The sequence below is a fragment of the Syngnathoides biaculeatus genome, chromosome 6 (assembly GCF_019802595.1).
Source record: "Syngnathoides biaculeatus isolate LvHL_M chromosome 6, ASM1980259v1, whole genome shotgun sequence".
Taxonomy (NCBI): domain Eukaryota; kingdom Metazoa; phylum Chordata; class Actinopteri; order Syngnathiformes; family Syngnathidae; genus Syngnathoides; species Syngnathoides biaculeatus.
The window spans coordinates 10,804,675-10,812,306 of record NC_084645.1 but is presented as its reverse complement, the minus strand read 5'-3'; the positions used below and the strand labels follow the sequence as shown (position 1 = coordinate 10,812,306).

General features: G+C 41.9%; 1 pseudogene; it reads left to right on the top strand.

The window, feature by feature from the left end:
* Positions 1-6,653: 6,653 nt before the first annotated feature.
* LOC133502825 (5S ribosomal RNA) lies at positions 6,654-6,772 on the top strand (annotated as a pseudogene).
* The last annotated feature ends 860 nt before the right edge of the window (positions 6,773-7,632 follow it).

Below are 7,632 nucleotides of genomic sequence, written 5' to 3'. Positions count from 1 at the left end.
CTTGGGTGGCCTCTTGGCCTAACCCCGCCTCTCATCTGGGTGGGGTCCACAGCCCCAGCAATGAAGACACAACTATTACACTTGACAGTTATTGTGCATGTGAGACGGTGTCGATTCACTTGCATGTGTTTGAACATACAGACCCATGGGACTTATTCGCTTGGTCTGGGGCCACTCAATCTTTGCAAGAAATAACCCTTATTCATTATCTATATGAACTTCCAAGGTATGAGCGAGGGCACTTGCACTCCATTTCTATAGATGTTTAAAATTTACAAAGGCATGAGAAAACAGTTGAGGAGAATAAGGAGAATGTTCCTCAACGTACAATTCCTGTCACGTCCCATCGGAACGAGAGGTAGGGCCCAAATGCAGGAACTCGGAAGACGCAAGGTAGTTCAAGAAGAGACACGTTTATTGTATGCAGAGGGCGGGGATCGAGCAGGCAGTCCGGTGCAGCAGTGGTAGTTGGGACGTCGAGCGACGAGAACAGATGAGCGGACAGGCAGGAGTCGGTACACGGGGAAACAATCAACGCAGGCAGAAGTGTCAAGGAGTCAGGCTTACAGGGTTGGTCGGAGAACGGACGAAGGTCGGTACACACAGGTTCAATCAGGGATACGAGTGTGCTGGAACGGGACATAAAGCTCAACGAACTGGCGGAGGACCAGTCGTCACCGGGTCCTATATATACGGGGGATGATCAGCCCGCATGAGGCACAGGTGTGTGCCTCCCAATTAGCGCAGCCGCACGGGCACCAGCACAGCTCGTGCTGAAGCGGCAGGATCATGACAATTCCAAGGAATTTGGGGATTTCATCATCTACAGTCCATAATATAATCAAAAGGTTCAGACAATCAGAATAAATTACTGGATGTAAGTGGCAAGGCCAAAACCATGTACAGTTCGGTGCTACATTCGTAAGTAAAACTCTACTATGCAACGCAAAAGCCGTGTAGTAACAAAACCCAGAAACGCCTTCGGGTTCTGTTGGCCCAAGCTCATCAAAGATGGATTGATGCAAAGTAGAAAAGTGGTCTGTGGTCCAACGAGTCCACATTTCAAATAGTTTTTAGAAATAGGGTTAGGGTTACCCTAACCAGCACGTCATTGACGCAAAGTTCAAAAGCCAGCCTCTGTGATGGGATGGGGCTGTGTTACTGCCAATGGCATGGTTAACTTACACATCTGTGAACCCATCATTAATGCTCAAAGAGAACCATATGCTACCATCCAGGCAACATCTTTCTCATAAAAAGCCCTGTGAATTTTCAGCAAGACAGTGCTAAATGACATTCTGCATGTCTTACAACAATGTGGCTTCAAAGTAAAAGAGTGCAGGTACTAGATTGGCCTGTCTGCAGTCCAGACCTGCCTCCCACTTAAAATCTATGGCGCATTATGAAACATAAACAAACATATGATAATGGAGAACTCGGACTGTTGAACAGCTGAAGCTGTACATCAAGCAAGAATGGGAAAGAATTCCACCAACAAAGCTTCAACATTTAGTGTCCTCAGTTCCCAAATGTTTATTCAATGTTGATAAAAGAAAAGGTCACATAACACTGGTAAATGTGACCCTGTCCCAGCTTTTGTGGAATGTGTTGTAGCCATAAAATTCCAAGTTAATGATTATTTGCTAAAAATGAAGTTAATCAGTTTGAACATCAAAAATCATGTCTTTGTAGTGTATTCAATTATTTTTTTTTTAATTATGTTTAAAACAATGTCCTAACTTAATTTAAATTGGGTTTGTAATAGAAATCCAGAATTAGAAATGAGCTCATTAGAGGGACAGCCAAAGTTGGATGTTTTGGAGACAAGGTTAGAGAGCGCAGACTTAGATGGTTTGGACATGTTCAGAGGCGAGAGAGTGAGTTTATTGGTAGAAGGGTGCTGAGAATGGAGCTGCCAGGCAAAAGAGCAAGAGGAAGACCAAAGAAAATGTTGATGGATGTTTTGAGGGAGGACATGAGGAGAGTGGGAGGCCCCGTAGCTCATTGGTTAGAGCGCTGGTTTGGTAAACCAGGGGTTGTGGGTTCGTATCCCACTGGGGCCTCCACTCCCTGAGAAGGGTTGCGTCAGGAAGGGCATCCGGCGTAAAAATTGTGCCAAACATATATATGCGTTCATCTGAGATGATGCGCTGTGGCGACCCCGAAAGGGACAAGCCGAAAGAAACAGACAGACATGAGGAGAGTGGGTGTTAGAGAAAAAGATACACGAGATTGGCTTAGATGGAAAAAGATGTGGCGACCCCTAACGGGAGAAGCCAAAAAAAAAAGAAGAAGAACATCCTTAATGGAACCAGAAACTGTTACACATCTGCTCAGTCACCCAAAAAATTGTTGATACAATCTACATCCCTGGAAAGTAACTAGGGAACAATTTAGAAAAAAAATCTGTGACATTTTTATGATGATTAAAAGAAAAATTGCCATACTCATTCCAAAATTGCACTCAGGTTTTTTTTTTTTTGCGTCATGTTTTTTTTTCTTGACAGTTTCCCCTCCCAAAATTGTGATAATGACTGGACTCATCTAGAGCTATGTGACAACTTGTTTGTGCACTTTTGAAACAATGCGGTGGGAGGTGCACGTAGCGCCCAACAGATCACTACTGTCGATCTCTGCAAACAGAAAGCAAGCATAGTAGGTATTTGTGCCATATGCGTTGTAAAACACCCAGGGGGTTGTGGGCATGCTGGAGACTATCTGACCCATCGTCGGCAGGGAGGCAGGGACCCCCCTGAACTGGTTGCCAGGCAATCGCAGGGCACATACAACCAACCAACCATTTGCACTTAGATTCAAATCTATGGACATTTTATAGTCTTCAATTGACCTACCATGCATGTTTTGTGAAGGTGGGAAGAAACCAGAGAAAACCCACGAAAGCACAGGGAGAGCATGGAAACTCCACACAGGCAAGGCCAAGATTTGAGGCCAAATTCTCAGAACTGTGAGGGGATGTGCTAACATGTCGTTCACCAGGTTCACCACTTTTTAAAACATAATTGTGTTCAATAAACATTGCAGTAGTTCCAGTTTCTTTCATATTTCCAGTATGACAATATTTGAGAAGTTTTATAAGGTTAGGAACAGTATTTTTCACATTTTTAAAGAAAACATGGATCTGTAGTCAGCCTTTTGCCCAAAGTTAGCTCGGATAGGGTCCAGCATTCCACAAAGCCTTTTGAAGAAATTCATCTTGGAAAATGGATGTATGGGTCTGTTGTTCAAAACCTTGACATGATAGAGAAAAATACTGAGATCAATTTTGAATTTTGCATCCAAAAATGTGTTCAAAATAGGCAAGAAAAAAGCAACCTTGACCTATAGCTTTTGCTATAACTCTAGTTGTAGCTAAAGGTTGCATTTTCCTATTTTAAAATATATTTATAAGCTGGCACCGGTAATCAGAAAAAATGTGAAATATCAAAATGACACTTGGGGAGTTAAAATCACCACCCAAAAATTTAACCCTGAAATTTTAACACTATGTTTTGCTGTGTGCTTTCTTCTTTGAAACATGCATGGTGTCTCAACAATGCTTTGGGAGTAGTCAGTTGTGACTCTGAAATGACTTCCTTGAAAAGCTACACCAAAGTAGTCTTAGCCTGTTTTTTTTTTTTTTTTTTTGCACAGCACTGTAAAAAGCCAAAAGCCGAATGTGGAATGTGAGCCCTTGTTGTGTTGAGGTCAGTTGAAAGTCAGGCAGTGAAAGAGAGTCCCAGACTAATTTTAATATATAGGATAGGGAGATACTGCACCTGCTGACATAAATAGAAAAATCTCTCTAATGAGCAAACAATACCCCCATGTCTATAATATGAAGACCTGGCCTGAGCTTGTATTTGTTGCCATCAGCATACTGTTTTTTATGATATTTTTATCTCCTGCGGTGTCTGAGTAGTAGTCACACAATATTCCCCTTAGGAAAGATGTGCCAGTCGTAATCAATAGTCTGTCTTATGTTTCTCTGTGGTAAGACACGAAGAAGTAGTGGAGTAGAGTCTGAGTGGCTTTGTGATGATCTTAGAGGAGACTGTTGTATTTTATCTATTTTTTTAAACGACAGCAAGAGAAAAGGAGAGCGAAAGTGACAGAAAGACACGTGGCAGACCTTTGTTCTCAAAACTTTACAGTTATGTGATTACACTTTGAAAGACCTAAGTGTTCACGGCAATTTCAATTTTATAACAAGACGTAACGAGATTAGAATTTAAGACAGTGATAAAAGAACGTTTTCCGAGCCAGCCCCTGCTCCCCCTCCCTTTCTTACTATATCTCTATCTGATGCTCACCATCTGTCATCATCCCTCCCCACCCCCGGCCCGCCCCGCATTTTCACTGTCTCAATCCGATCCAACGAGGTTTATTGGCATTAAAATGTAATTTTACCCTCTCTCTGGCACTCCTTCTGGTAAAATTGTCCTGTTAATAATTCTCTGCCGTCAGTGCTTCTCCACAGAAGCCTACAGCGTCTTACTGTAGGGGGCTGCACAAGTCACGGAGGCCTTAAGTAAGGCCAGTGCACTCACTCTCTCACATCAATATTCAGTTTATGGCCATGTATTCTTTATTAACTTTTTCAATGTTCACGAACAAGCACTGTGGGCTGTACGCTAAGTGAAAGCTGTTGTTACGATAAAAGCCGAAATGACTGCAGTATCTGCAAAATAAAACTGACCATTAAGTCAGCCATGGAATCGACTTTTAACGGTTTGGTGACATCGTGCGGATAAAGCCTGTGACTGATTCGTGACTGAGATCCTACGCCGCATGTTTTTTTTTTCTCCCAGGAACTTCCTCCCACATCCCGAAAACATGCAACATTTAATTGGATGCTAAATTGCCCCTCGGTGTGATTCTGAGTGCAACTGTTGTCTATCTTCATGTGCCTTGCGATTGGCTGACAACCAGTTCTGGGTGTCTCATGCCTCCTGCCCGTTGACAGCTGGGATTGGCTCCACCACTCCCACGACCCTCGTGAGGATACGTGGCTCAGAAAATGGATGAAAGGATGTGTTGGACTGAGGCTTTATTGGATAACTTTAATAACTTGTACTCCGGCACTCCCGCGACCCTTGTGAGGATAAGCGGCTAAGAAAATGGATGGATGGATGGATGGATGGATGGATGAATGGATGGATGGATGGATGGATGGATGGATGGATGGATGGATCTGTAGAAAGAAAATGGATGGACAACCTGCCCAAAATGTATTTGTGTCGTTTGAGTGAAGAATAGAATACAATCCAGATTTACAGTCTGCACTGTTGGTTTGCTCATCAGCAGTGATTATCCAAGAACTTACACAACTTTGTGCAAAGGGTTGACACATGTTCCAAACAAAATTGACAGATATGTATCTTATGTTTTCACATTTACAGTCCACTTGCTTTGGGGCCAAGTGAGACAGCCCAACCACATGCAGTATGTCACTGCACCAACAGCAATCTACAGTAGTCGCTATCTTTAACAAATGTTTTCCTGGAAATAACAGTTTCAAATGTTTTGTGTGCAATAACTGCTTTAACCGTCATGTCAGAACAAATCTAAACATTTTCTTAATTTGAGGGGGAAGTTAATATTTGTTTTCATTGGTCCAAAAAAGTGTTTTCTTTTTTAATCTAGTTTCTAAAGTGTTTGAGCATAGTCAGTCTGCCCTTTCTATTCTTGTTGCTGGTTTCCATCTTCTTGTATAGCCTCTTCTCTTTTATGTCTTCTGCAAACAGTTGATTATGATGCAGTCACTACTGCCCTCTCAAGGTTGTTCATGTCACTAAAAGTTGTTTTATGGTCTTTCTTTACAGCTTCATGTTTCGGTCGTCAACTGCTGCTGTTTTCCTTGATCTACCCATTCGACATCTAACTTGATACACCTGTGGTTTCTTTTTGGGGTTGCTGACACCTGGTATAAACAGACAACCATTCACACTTTGAGACAATTTAGTCTTCAACTAACCTATCATGCATGATTTTGCAATGTGGAAGAAACTGGAGTACCTGGAGATAAACAATACAGACACCCAAAATTCAATTCAAACTCCACACAGGAAGGATTTTATTATATTTTAACCCATGACTTTGAAGTGGGAAGCCGATCTGCTTACCTGTTGGCCACTTTGTTGCGCCTGTCTCATATTCATCCACAGCAAATTGAAAAATTGCTCCCACTGTTTTAACACAGATGAAAGCAAATGTACACTACAGCCCCCTTTTACCGTGTTGTAAATGACAAGACCAAGACCTTCGACATTTTTGAAGGTCTTAGTCTCGTCATAATGACTACTATATGTACTGACCAAGGTGAAAAGCAACTGGTTTTTCAAAATAAAAAGATTACATCCACTGAGCCAGAGGTGTTGACTTGAGTCACACGTCTCAGTCTCCAGTTAGACTCAAGTCATAAATTTGATGTCTTCAGACTCGACTCCACAAAATGTGAAAAGACTCGAAGCAACTCGAGTTGGACTTGCGCAGCAACAACTGGTGACTCCACTTGGATTTGAACCTGTTGACTTTCAAAGACTTGCTATTTTGACTAAAGCACTGAGAAACCAACACTTTAATAGCTTCCTCTTTCAATAGTTATAAGCGACTTACAACAGAAAAAAATAAGTGATCACAAAATGCTGAAAGGGGCTTACGGTCACGCTACCCTGAGAACGCCTGAACTGGTCAGGTCTCAGAAGCCAAGTGGGTTTGGCCCTGGTTAGTACTTGAATGGGAGACCACCTAGGAATAACGGGTGCTGTAAGCTTCTCTCCCTGGCTAAATGCAGAGGGGTTGCGTCAGGAAGGGCATCCGGCGTAAAACTGTGTCAAACAAAATATGCGTTCATCTAAGATGACACGCCGTGGCGACCCCTAATGGGACAAGCCGAAAGGAAAAGAAGACGAAAATGCTGAAGGGACGAATGATTGTTTACTATGTCAAAATGTCTGGTAGCATTATTGCTTGAGTGTTGTTAGGACAAAGAGATCCTTTCCCATACTACCTAAAGTCCTAAAGTAATTGTTTCATTTGAAAAAAACAAACGAACAAAAAAACTGTACAACATAAATGAACAATAAATGTGACAGCTAAAGGTGTCTTAAATTATACATTCCAAGCACCAAACACAAAAACGACAGCAACTTTTAATGTAACAATGATTTGAATTATTGCAAAAAATTTTTTTACTGATTTCTTTTTTGTTGTTGCAAGAATTAAGCATATATTTTAGTATTTTGCATGTAACAGCACAGTGGGTGACTAGTTAGCATATCTGGCTCACAGTTCTGAGGACCCAGGTTCAAGTGTTCTCCCATGGGTTTTCTACAGGAACTGTGGTTTCTTCCCACAACCCCAAAACATGCGTGGTAGGTTGATTGAAGACTCTAAATTGCCATTAGGTGTGAATGCGTGTGTGAATTGTTTGTTTGTACTTACCCTGTGATTGGATGGCGACCAGTCACCCAAGTGTACCACTACACTATCAGTGTCTCCATATTTTAATTCAAATTGAAAATATTCTAGATATCTTTAAAACCTAAGCATCCTGGTAGCTCCAGGAAGACACCATCTAACAGGAGGAACAAAATCGTAACAAAACAATGGGGGCACAGGGGGAACTCAAGC